Below are 12,416 nucleotides of genomic sequence, written 5' to 3'. Positions count from 1 at the left end.
ACTACTTGGATCAAGTGGAGACTCAACTAATCTCAATGGATGTGACAGAGGATCATTTGAAGATCATCCTAGCTACTTATAAGTTTGCTAAGGATGCCAAACTATAGTGGAAGTCGGTTACGAGCCGGTACAAGGTGGAGGAGATGAGTTCGGATAAATTCAAGGAATTATTTTATGAGAAGTACTTTCCGCTTTCCAAAAGATGGGAGTTACAAGACCAGTTTCATAACCTTATTCAAGGGAGCATGTTAGTGGCGGAATATGAAAACAAGTTTACTTCACTTTCTCGTTTTGCTCCAGAAATGGTGAAAGATGAAGCTAACAAGACTCGGAAGTTTGTTTCTGGTCTTAATGATCGGATGAGGCCATTGATCACGGCACAGTTCATTAGGGTTTACTCTGAAGCAGTGGAAAGGGTATTGATGCAGGAGGCCGATAATAAAGAAAAAGATGTAAGAAGAGAGCAGTTGAAGCAAAAGAGAGGTGTAGGGCCATCTTCGGAGGGATCTTCTTGGAAGAGGAACAGAGGAAGTTTATTTCAGTTTCAGGGGCAACAGTCTGCACGCTCTGCTCCTACCACTCCTATACCAGCTGGATCTGACAAGAGTGGAGTTGTTTGTTATCAATGTCAACAGCCTGGACACTACAAGTCTAGTTATCCCATGAGATTGTCTTCAGTTTCTTCAGCTCCAAGGGCTTGTTATGGGTATGGCCAGCAAGGTCATTTGATTCGGGATTGTCCTAGTCAGGGAGCAGGCACTGGTAGTGGCAGTGGCAGAGGGTCACAATAGAGGCCGTCCCAGTCGACTACAGTTCAGTCAGGTTTCAGACCACCGCCACCACCACAGCCTGCTATGTCTTCTCGGGGTTCACGACCTGTTAGGAGGGATGCTCCTACTGTATCGGTGCAGTAATCCGCTATTTAGGGTAGCAGTTCTCAGGCACAAGCACTACAGGGCCATGCCTTTGCACTTCCACCGGTTGATGCATCTTCTGGACCGTCAGTCCTTCGAGGTATCTTTCCAGTGTTTGGTTCTTGGGCTCGCATTTTCTTTGACTTTGGTGCATCTCATTCCTTCATTTCATCATCATTTGCATTTACATCTGGGTTAGAGATTAGTTTTATGGATCGGGCGTTATCAATTGATACGCCAGTTGGGGTTTCTGTGTCTTTGAATCGAGTTATGAGGGATTGTTCCATTGTGATTGCTGGATAGACATTTGTGTTTGACCTTATCCTCCTAGAGATGGCTAGCTTTGATGTCATTCTCGGGATGGATTGGTTAGCATCCTTTCATGCCATGATTGACTGTTACAGAGGAAGGGTTACAGTTTGTACTCCTGAGGGAGATTGTTTCTTTTTTATGAGAGATCAGAGTGATTCCCAGCCTTCGACGTTGTATAGGATTCTTGGGAAAGAACGTAGTGATTACTTCTTGGCTAGTCTTCTAGCTAAAGAAGATGGTGTTGTGGAAGCAGATTATCCGACTGTTGTTCGCGATTTTCTGGACGTGTTTCCAGAGGATCTGACGGAGTTGCCTCTACACCGGGAAGTGGAGTTCACTATTGATTTGATGCATGGTACCACGCCGATTTCTATGGCACCGTATCGTATGGCACCTGTTGAGTTGGAAGAGTTGAAAAGACAGCTTGATGATTTGAGGATGAAAGGTTTCATCCGACCGAGTGTGTCACTGTGGGGCGCACTGATCTTGTTTGCGAAAAAGAAAGATGGTTCTTTAAGGTTGTGCATTGATTACCGAAAGTTAAATCACGCCACCATCAAGAACAAGTATCATTTACCAAGGATAGATGATTTGTTTGATCAGTTGAGGGGAGACGGTTGCTTTTTAAAGATCGATTTGAGGTCAGGCTATTATCAGTTGCGAGTTAGGGATGAGGATATTCCGAAGACAGCATTCCGTACACGGTATGGACATTATGAGTTCCTTGTTATGCCTTTTAGCTTGACTAATACGCCAGCGGCATTCATGGACCTCCGTATCTTTCACAACTACTTGGACCAGTTTGTAGTAGTTTTCGTGGATGACATTCTTGTGTACTCAAGGACTCGGGAAGAGCACGAAGTCCATTTGAGTACTGTTCTACAGATTTTGCGGGAGCACCGATTGTATGCCAAATATGAAAAGTGTGAGTTTTGGCTACAAAAGGTAAAGTTTTTAGGACATGTTGTTTCAGAAGGCGGAGTGTTGATCCATCAAAGATTGAAGCTATTTTGAATTGGGAGCAACCCAAGAATGTATTTGAAATCCGCAGTTTTCTTAGTCTAGCAGGATATTACCGGAGATTTGTGAAAGATTTCTCCCGTTTGGCAGCGTCTATGACCCGTTTGACTCGGAAAGGGATCAAGTTTGTCTGGAATGAAGCCCGTGAGTCATTTTTTCAAGAATTGAAGACAAGGTTGACTACGGCTCCAGTGTTGGTGTTACCTGAGCATGGCTTGGGTTATGTGATTTATTGTGATGCTTCACGCGATGGTTTAGGGTGTGTGTTGATGCAGGGTGGTAGAGTAGTGGCTTATGGGTCTCGGCAGTTAAAGACTCATGAGTACAACTACCCTACTCATGATTTGGAATTGGCAACAGTTGTGTTTGCCTTGAAGTGTTGGAGACACTACTTGTATGGTGAAAGATTCGAGGTGTTCTCGGATCATAAAAGTCTCAAGTACCTTTTCTCCCAAAAGGACTTGAACAACAGACAGAGACGATGGGTTGAGTACTTGGAGGATTACAATTTTGATTTGCAGTATCATCCGGGTAAGGAAAATGTTGTAGCTGATGCCTTAAGCCAGAAATCTCGTGGAACTTTGGCAAGTTTAGCCATTCAGAAATGGAAGATGCTTAATGATCTGGCAGAAATGGGATTGCAGTGTTTTGATGACAAGGTTTGTAGTAAGTCGACATTCTTATTTAGTCTTGTGGCTCAGCCTACTCTTGTTGTACGAGTGATTGAGTCGCAGAGACAGGATCCGAATTTGGATGCCGTTCATGCTTTGATCTCCAGTGGTGAGACAGTGAAAGATTGGACCTTGCATGAAGATGGAGGTCTACAGTTCAAGGGTTTGTTGGTGGTTTTCACAGGTTATCGTGAGGATGTCTTAAGGGAGTTTCATACTTCCCGCTTTGCAGTTCATCCAGGTGGTACCAAAATGTATCACAATTTGAAATGCCAGTATTTGTGGAACGGGATGAAGAAAGACATTGCACAGTTTATGGCAAAGTGCCTTACCTGTCAGTAGGTGAAGGCCGAGCATCAGAAGCCGGCAGGATTATTGTAACCATTGCCTATAGCGTAGTGGAAATGGGAACAGATCGCTATGGATTTTGTGACAGGTCTTCCAAAGTCACGAAGAGGTAACTAGACCGTATGGGTCATCATTGACAGATTAACCAAGACGACTTACTTCTTACCTATTAAGGCAACGGATGATGCAGAAGCGCTTGGTATTCTTTATGTGAATGAGATTGTAAGGTTACATGGAGTCCAAGTAACCATTGTTTCGAATAGGGATGCAAAGTTCACTTCCAAGTTTTGGGAAAGACTTCAAGCAGCGTTTGGCTCAGCATTGCATCTGAGTACGACAATCCATCCACAGACGGACGGCCAGTCAGAGCATACTATCCAAATTCTAGAGGATATGCTTCGGGCATGTGTGCTTGATTTGGGACATAGTTAGGATGATCACCTTCCACTTATTGAGTTTGCCTACAACAACAGTTATCAGACGAGCATTGAAATGGCTCCATTTGAAGCGTTGTACGGTAGACCTTGTAGGTCTCCTATTTGTTGGACTGAGGTAGGCAAGACAGCCACCTTAGGACCCAACATTGTACTCGAGACTACTGAGAAAATTAAGTTGATCAGACAGAGGTTGCTCACAGCTCAGAGCCGACAAAAGAGCTATGAAGATAGGTGGAGACGACCACTATCTTTTGATGTAAGAGACCATGTTTTTCTGAGGGTTTCTCCACAGAAAAGATTGATGAGGTTCGGGAAAAGTGGCAAGTTGTCGCCACAATTCATTGGACCGTTTGAGATTCTGGACCGTGTAGGAGAAGTGGCCTACAGACTTGCTTTACCACCATAGATGGACAAGGTTCACAATATTTTTCATGTGTCGATGTTACGGAAGTACTAACCAGATATATCTCACGTTTTGGATTGGGTTGACGTAGACGTTGATGAAGATGTTTCCTATGAAGAGGGACCAGTGCAGATCCTTGACACACGACAGAAGGTGTTAAGGGGTAAGACGGTGCAGTTGGTGAAAGTTCTTTGGCGATACCACGGAGTCGAGGAGGCTACTTGGGAGCTTGAGCAGCTAGTTCACTCCAAGTACCCAGAGTTATTTCTTCCCCAAGCATGGCTTGATTTCGGGGACGAAATCCTTGTAAGTTGGGGATATTGTGATGTTTCCAAATTTCAGCATTTCTTAATTTTTCCAGAATTTCATTGATGCAAGGGCATTTTGGTCATTTCGCATGTTACATTCGGGATTGTGGTTGGGTCCAATTGCAATTGGTGCATTTTAATTTATGGAATCATGTAATATATGCTTGGTGGTGCATTCATATATGTGAGGTGTATTTTCAAGCAAAAGAAAAAGTGACAAGAAAAAAAAATGAGTGGTGGGACCTACCACTATGCACAAGTGGTCTAAAGACTACATTTTCACTCTCATTTTTCTCTTTTCCCGTATCACTTTCTCTCTCTCAATTCTTCACTCAATTTTTTTTTCTTTTTCAAGCCAATCTTTGAGACAAGATTTCTCTCTCATCTCTTATCGGATTAAGGTGCTGTTTGAGGCAAAATAAAGAGCACGACGAGCTCTACGCACTGGTACCAGCAATTTCAGACTTTGAGCACCCTTTGGATTTTGAATTTGAGGACCCATTTTCAAGGGTTTTGCTCACTTTTGAGGTAGGGGCTCTTAATTCACTTCTTTCTTGTCCCATGGTGAATTACATCTCTCTCTTATGTACTAACATGCTTTATTTGAGAATTAATTGTGTTAATGATCATATGAGATGTTGGCTAGAGAAATATTACATGAGTTGTTTTATGTGAAAAGTATGCTTAGATGTATTTTGTTGTGTTTAATATGTTGATGACCTATCTAGAAATGTTGAACATGATATATGCTTGATTGGATGTTGTAATTCTTTAAATGCCATAATGTTGGAAATATGGAACATATATACATGCATGTACCATTGGGTTGCATGAAACGGGAGAAGTTTGTTCTTAAAACATGAAAATGGGGAATTTCAGGGAAGTGTTTTGATGAAATGATTTTATGCAAACCCGGTCGCTACGGGGTTACCAACGAGCCAGAGGTTGATATAGCCTAGAGGGGACTAGGGAGTCGCCCTAGCGTGGTTGAGCTAGCTGGGCCCATAACGATGCCGCGGGGTTACCAAGGGTTAGGAACACTAGCCAATCCTCCTCTCGTGTCGCGACAGGGTTACCAAAGGGCTAGTTGTATTAACAATTTCAAAGTGATGGTTTTGAAGGATGAAAATGGGGAGTGACATTTGCATGCATTACATTTCACTACATCGCATTGATTATACTTGGATTTGACTTATATGTTGTATTGATCCCCTATGTTGCATGATCCCCATTTCCCATTGGCCTATGCTTTGATTGGATTCACAAGGACACAAGATGTGTGTCTTAAATATCACCTGCTGAGCTTTATGCTCACCCTACTATATATATATATTTTTTTCAGGTCTTGGAAATGAAACGGTGGATAACAATCCAACTCAAGCTTGAAAGTTGTTAGAAGACTACTTTTGCTACTTTTGTAATTGGACATTCTCTTGTACATTCATAGATTTTTGGTTATGTAACTATGATGTATATCTCCTTGTAAATGAATTGTAATTAAAAGTGGGTTTATGGGATCAAGAGTTGGTGTTTCGTCTATGATTAATGTACGATGTATTTTCGTAGTGTTTTAACCAAGTGTAGCCATGTTGAAGTTCCATTTAAGCTTCCTTGTTCTTTTTCAAGTGCAGCTCCTAGGATGCAGGTTTTCAAGCTCGGGATCTCCATTTCGATCGACTGAAATGGTGCATCGGTCAACCGAAACAGTTGAGGGTGCTCTCGGGATCTTCATTTCTGTCGACCGAAATGAGGTTCGGTCGACCGAACCCCTCTTACCCTCTCAGCATCTTCTCTTCGAACATCCGAAATAAAGCTTTGGATGACCGAAGCTTTGGAGCTCATTTCGGACGACCGAAGCTCCACTTTGGTCGACCGAAATGAAGCTAGTTAGCCAAGCTTCTCTTCTCTTCCTGGATTTTGTCACTTTGAATGTATCAGTGTTCATGGGATCGTCTCCAAGTGTAATTCAAGTGTTGTAATGGTGTGTTGACTATAGAAATGTTGTGATGAATGTAGGTAACATCGGGTTCGAGTAAGGACCCGTGTAGCGATCCAGGCCTCCGGGTCAGGGTCGTTACAATATCCCTTTTAATTATCTCCTAATATTTTTGATAAAAGAGCGGGGTCATGCCATCCAGACCAGGAGCTTTTATCGGTTGCATAGAAAAAATAGCCTGTCGCACTTCTATCTCCGATGGGCTAGCAAAAGAGAAGCATTCATCTAGGTAGAAATCTGGATTGGAACATGCCTCAAGAACTGCTCAATATGCGTAGGGTGTGAAGACTGAAACAGACGCTGAAAATAAGTCAAAAAGACCGACTATACTGAGACCTCATCAGTGATCCACTGGTTACTGGCATTATAAACCCCAGAAATGGTATTGCAGCCGCGTTGTCATTTAACAGTGACGTGAAAAAATTTGGTATTACGATCCCCCTCTTGCAACCAAAGGAGACGAGATTTCTGCTTCCAAAATAACTCTTCCTCCAACCAACAAGAAGTTAAAGAAGCTTTTAATTGAACCACCTCCTCATGACAGTAATTAGAAGTGGGAGTTTTCAACTCATTACGCCTAGCAACCGTGCTATCAATATAAGCCTGGGAAGTAAGATTTTGAAGCGTAGCCTAATGAATAAGATCCGCTTTACAGTGACGTAATTTCTGAGCCCACTGAAATTGAGACGACCTATTAATAGAAGCAGACCACGCGAAATCAACAATATTTCTACAGTCCTCCAACAAAGTCCAGCGAGCATCAAAGTGAAATTTCCGTTTCTGAGGCCTAATTACAGGAAGAAGTTGTAGCAACAAGGCAAAGTGATCGGATCCCACCACAGAAAGATGAGATAATTGAGCCCGACGAATAGCCAATCCTTAGTCGTATAAGCACGATCCAATCGTTCCTGTATATTAGTGGTGGCTTCCCGAGGGTGGGCACAAAACAATGCATAACACTTTGAGTTTGGAAATTAGTGTCAAGTGAGCACCATAATTTAAATTTATAAACCGCTTAACACCTATATTATGTAATATGAGTAAGAAGGGATCGTCCCAAGGGATTGAGGGTTGTACTAGGTTGAGGAATCAAAATTAGGGTTAGTAGATCGAGTGATCAAAATAGTGGTTGGTTGGTTGAATTAAACTAGATGCTAATTAAACTAAAGTAAACAATAATGCAATAAAGAGAATAAAAGAGAGAGAGATCTTGGGGTTTAGAGATCACCACTAAGCATACTTTTCTATACACTTAATGAATGATTAATGAGGGGAAAAACATATATTGCAATAAAGTGTGTGTGTGTGGTTGGTCCAACAAGCATGGATGAAAAATTAAGCATATATTGTCTAAACAACATGGTGGATAGCACAACATATCAAATTAAGTCATTAATCCTTTCTTTAAGCTCACAATCCAAACACATCACAAGGTTAGAAATATATGTTGCTTACTTACAAAAATATAGAACATCAAAAACAAGCATGGATTGTCCTCCCATTTAACAACTACACTACAACTAAGCTAATGACATGAAATTAAACTAATTAAACTAAGGGAGAGGTATAATCCATCAAGAAATGAGTATGAACCATTAAATAAACCACAAGAATATGCCATTAAGCATTATGCCTTGACAATCTCTAGATCTATAGTATCAATACACATAGCATGCATCAATAACACAAGAAATAGAAACAAACACATGAACATCTATTCTAGTATACATAGACATATGGATAGAATGAAATGATCAATTGGAAGCATTAAACCACATAAATCATTGAATAAACAAGATCTATATATATAAAAGTGTCAAAACATGAATCACAATACAAATCCCCTCAAAAATACATAAATCAAGAAGTAGAAAACATGCTTAGGGCTAACTCTAGCCCCAAGAGGATGTCTAGCCACTCATAGATGATGTCCTCCAACCCTCAAGGGCAAGCTCCGTAGAAGAAATCTGCTCCTTGGTTGATAAAGAGTCTCCAATGGTATCTCTAGCCTCCACCTCTCCTTTGCTTCCTCACTAAGTATTATCTTCTCTAAGTATGTGTATATCTATAAAAGTGGCTCATATTCCTTGTATAGGTAGGTTAAAAATCACCCAAACTGAGCTGGGCTCGTACATCAATAATCCTCTAATGATTGGATATGAGACAACTTTTAATGAGCTGGAATTTAGATTTTTCTCGGGATTTGGCAAGTTCGATCGATCGAACTTATGGTGAGATCAATCGAATATGGCTGAGATCTATCGAATTGAAACTGGATCGATCCTCAATGGCGGTGCCTTTTTGGATAAAAACAAATCTGAGATATTTTGAAGATATTTTTAGGAAAAAGACAAAAGTAGTTGGTAGGGTGGTACAGCTGGATAAGATCTGGCACGTGGATAAGGACAAGAAGGTTCGATCGATCAGAGAATGATGTTGGATCGTTCAAACTTTTGGGATCTATGAAAATGACATGATGGTCTGGATCTATCTTGAAGTGCTGAGATCAATAGAAGTTGGATCGATCGAACTTTTCTTGAGATCGATCGAAATTGTTGAAATTCCACCCATTGCTTCCTTTTGCTTTACTTTGCTCCTTTCTTTGATTCATCCTAGAATTGCTTCATTTCTGCTCTTATTTGGCTGAGTTAGCTTATTTTGGGGATAAGTACCTAAAAGTGAAAATAACACGAAATCAATACAAAATGGGAAAATAAGATAGATAAAAGTCTTAGAATACCTAAGCTTAAGGGGTTTAAATACGCACTTTTTAGCGCTCATCACACCCTCAAACATAAATATTGCTAGTCCCGAACAATGAACTACAAAGTAAATGAATGAAATGAACAACTATACAACCATGAACTAAAAAGCAATAAATGGATAATGCCACTTTCATAGGAAACACGATTACATTTAGCATATGCAACAAGCCTTTTAAACCCCTAGTGGACGAGTGACGTTTCGTGAGGGTTTCCCGAAATGATACCCATAAACATTAAGCTCATTCTTTTAAAAGAGGCGCCAATATTGCAAACAAGCATTAGGAGAAAACTACCTCAAGTATGCAATTTTTCAACCCTTTCTAAGCAACCTCTTAAAATTTTCGCACCAAGCAAACAAATATGGTCCTCCACACATCAAGAAAATGATCATGCAAATCAAAACAATTCTAGAATCCTTTTTGAGTGGACCGACATCAAATATATTACTATCTTAGCCAACTAAAGAAATGATTACATCCTTACGCTCAAACTAGCACACAAATCTAGTACCGATCATCAAGACAAAAAGTGGACCTTTTATTAAAGTTTTATTGATCTAGGTGCGCTTAGTCTTTCACTCAATTTTTTTTTTTTTAGGATAAAAAATGGAAGCATGGTGCAATGTGTTGATCTATTAAGCTTTCTACTGATCTATGAGGTCGAGCGTTAGGTCAATGACTCCCAAACCAGACGGCTTTAAGGCATTAGGCGTTCAAACACTCCTACGGACTTATAAGCTCAAATTAACTAGGTTACAAATCAAAGCAACCTCCATCTAATCATTTCACACATCTCACCTTTTGGGAGAAGTCCTCACTTTTTTATTGCTTTTGCAACCTTTTTTTTTTTTTTTTTTTTTTTTTTTTTTTTTTTTTTTGTTCAATTATTAACCTAGAATTTGGGCCCTCCACCTTTCGGCGCGAGAAATTCAGTGCTTGATGAGGCTAGAATCCCGGCTACTTAATGAAAAGAGGTTGTTATCCACCTTTATCGAGAATGAAAACTTTCAATGCACTACTAGCCCAATTAAGATATAACCAATTCAATAATCAACAAAGCATGTACCCCACAAATGAATGCTAGTGTGTGCCTGTGCTAGTGTAGAATCCTAGAATGAATCTCAAAACAATCACATAATCAAAATGATGTGGACCACAGTGCAAGCAAAATATCAATCTTTCGAAAAATTTACTCATAAATGGCATCCACAAGGCATATAAGGAGTATTGGACTCTCAAGTCATGCAATTTTTAAGTTCTAAGCAATGTAGTCCTCAAAAGATCAAAATCATAGCTAGCATGGACCAATCATATAAAATATCTCAAATACACAAGTCATGCTCAAAATTTTGAATTTAAAAACAAATACTGCAAAGTACCATTACCCCCAAACTTAAATGGCACAATATCCTCAATGTACAAAGAGAACAAAAGGAAAGAGTATACCAGTGCAATTAAGGCAAAGAATGGTTGCAACAACAGTATCCAAAGTGGGTGGCATAGCCCCCCCAAACTTGGAATTAACTGTGGTCCTCAAATTTGGCACTTAGATAAACTCATCAGATAACAAAAGGGATAATAATAGTGCACAGTGGTCCGGATAGATACCACATTAGCAAGTGTAAATGGGATAGCAACTGAAAAATAGAGTGAAGTAAAAGGGTGGTCCTGAAAATTTTGGGCAGTACTCTCTCTCATTGAAGTCACTAAGATGCACTTAATGGAGTCAAACAGATAGCTATAAGAATATAAAAATATGACATCTATAAAGAAAACATATATAAATAAAAAAAATAAAGTACAGTACATCCAGTATCAAAGTCGACAGATACGGCTGCAAAAATAATATAACAGTATCAAAAATATGCCGAGATCACAGATATATAAAATGACAGGAGGAAAGGGATAGAGAGATCAGGAAGAGGAGGTAGGACGGGCAGATCGCACTTCACGGATGTCTTTGGATAGAGCTCTGAATACGGTCATGACATCCGTACGAAGGGAAGCAATATCAGCTCTAATAGAGACAGCATCCTTTCAGAGAGAGACCGTGTCAGCCCGGATAGATACCACAGCATCCTCCAAAGCCTGGAGTCGCTCTCGAAAGCCGGGTGTCTATGCTGGAGCCTCAGGTACCGCTAGAGCGGGAGAATGATGATCCTGAGCCTGCTCTGCATCGTGAATGGGTGACCCAATTGGAGAGTGCTGTTCTGCGTCATCTGCAGGCTGCTCCAAATCAATTTTTATGTGTACGGCAGCCGGATCGACTGGTATATCGTCGACTGCCGGGTCTGCTTCTGCTGCTGCTGCTGCCTGCTCCTCTGCCTCTAAATCCTCAGCTGCCTCGACAGCATCGTCCCTCAGGCTCTTGATAAGAGCATTGTAGCTCTTATCCTAGTCCTTCTTCTTAAAGGAACAAGCCCTAAACTTAGTCTGCTCCCGTGGCTGGAAGGGGTAGCACTGGTCTCGTAGAATCTGGGTGATGAGATGGCCAAATGGAATATACTTAGCCCTTTTGGGCTTGGCCTTGCTAATGTGGTCGACATAAAGCTTCATCATAATGCTTCAGATGAGCGCTGGAATAGATAGCCAATGCCCTGTATAGAATGCATATAAAGCTGTCAAATAGTCGCCGCGCCTTTGTGTCTTATGGCCGGCCATGAAAATGTTACGGAACATAACAGAGTCGAAAAACCACAGGTCATCTGGAAGATAGGTCCGGGTGGCATAGGTCTCGTCACCGGCATAGTGACCTGTGAGTAAAACGGCTATGTTTGCATATGTGGGCCTATAGAGAGTGGGATATGTGTCTTGTCGCTCTGGAGGGCAGACGTGTAGACACTGGCAAAATTTGGACAATGTGTCCACATTAATGCGGATCGGGTAGCCATCAATGGTGGTCCGCAGCTCCGCCAGGTTACTCGGGGCAAGCCGGAGGTTCTGGTAGAACATCCGAACCAACCTCGGGTACACTGGGTATGAGACAGGGGCTAGTATGGCTGAGATGCCCCGTCTGAAGATATCATCATATGTTGATCGGGTAAGCACCGATCGAGAAAAGAAGTCTGTGTCGAAGACCGACTCATGCGCCATTCGAAGGCATGAGTATCTACGTAATGGCTGGTCTAACTCCTGGGCTAGATGAGTTGGCTATGGTGGTGGAGATGGTATGTGCTCAGCCTCAGCATCACCCTGTGAAGAAGATACTCCGTTTGAAGACTGCAGGCGGCTGTCAACTGGAGA

The sequence above is a fragment of the Cornus florida genome, unplaced genomic scaffold (genome assembly GCF_030987335.1).
Source record: "Cornus florida cultivar Cherokee Brave unplaced genomic scaffold, ASM3098733v1 CherokeeBrave_3.0.0_Hap2_Chr03, whole genome shotgun sequence".
NCBI classification, from domain to species: Eukaryota; Viridiplantae; Streptophyta; class Magnoliopsida; order Cornales; family Cornaceae; genus Cornus; species Cornus florida.
Note: the sequence above shows the minus strand (reverse complement) of the source record.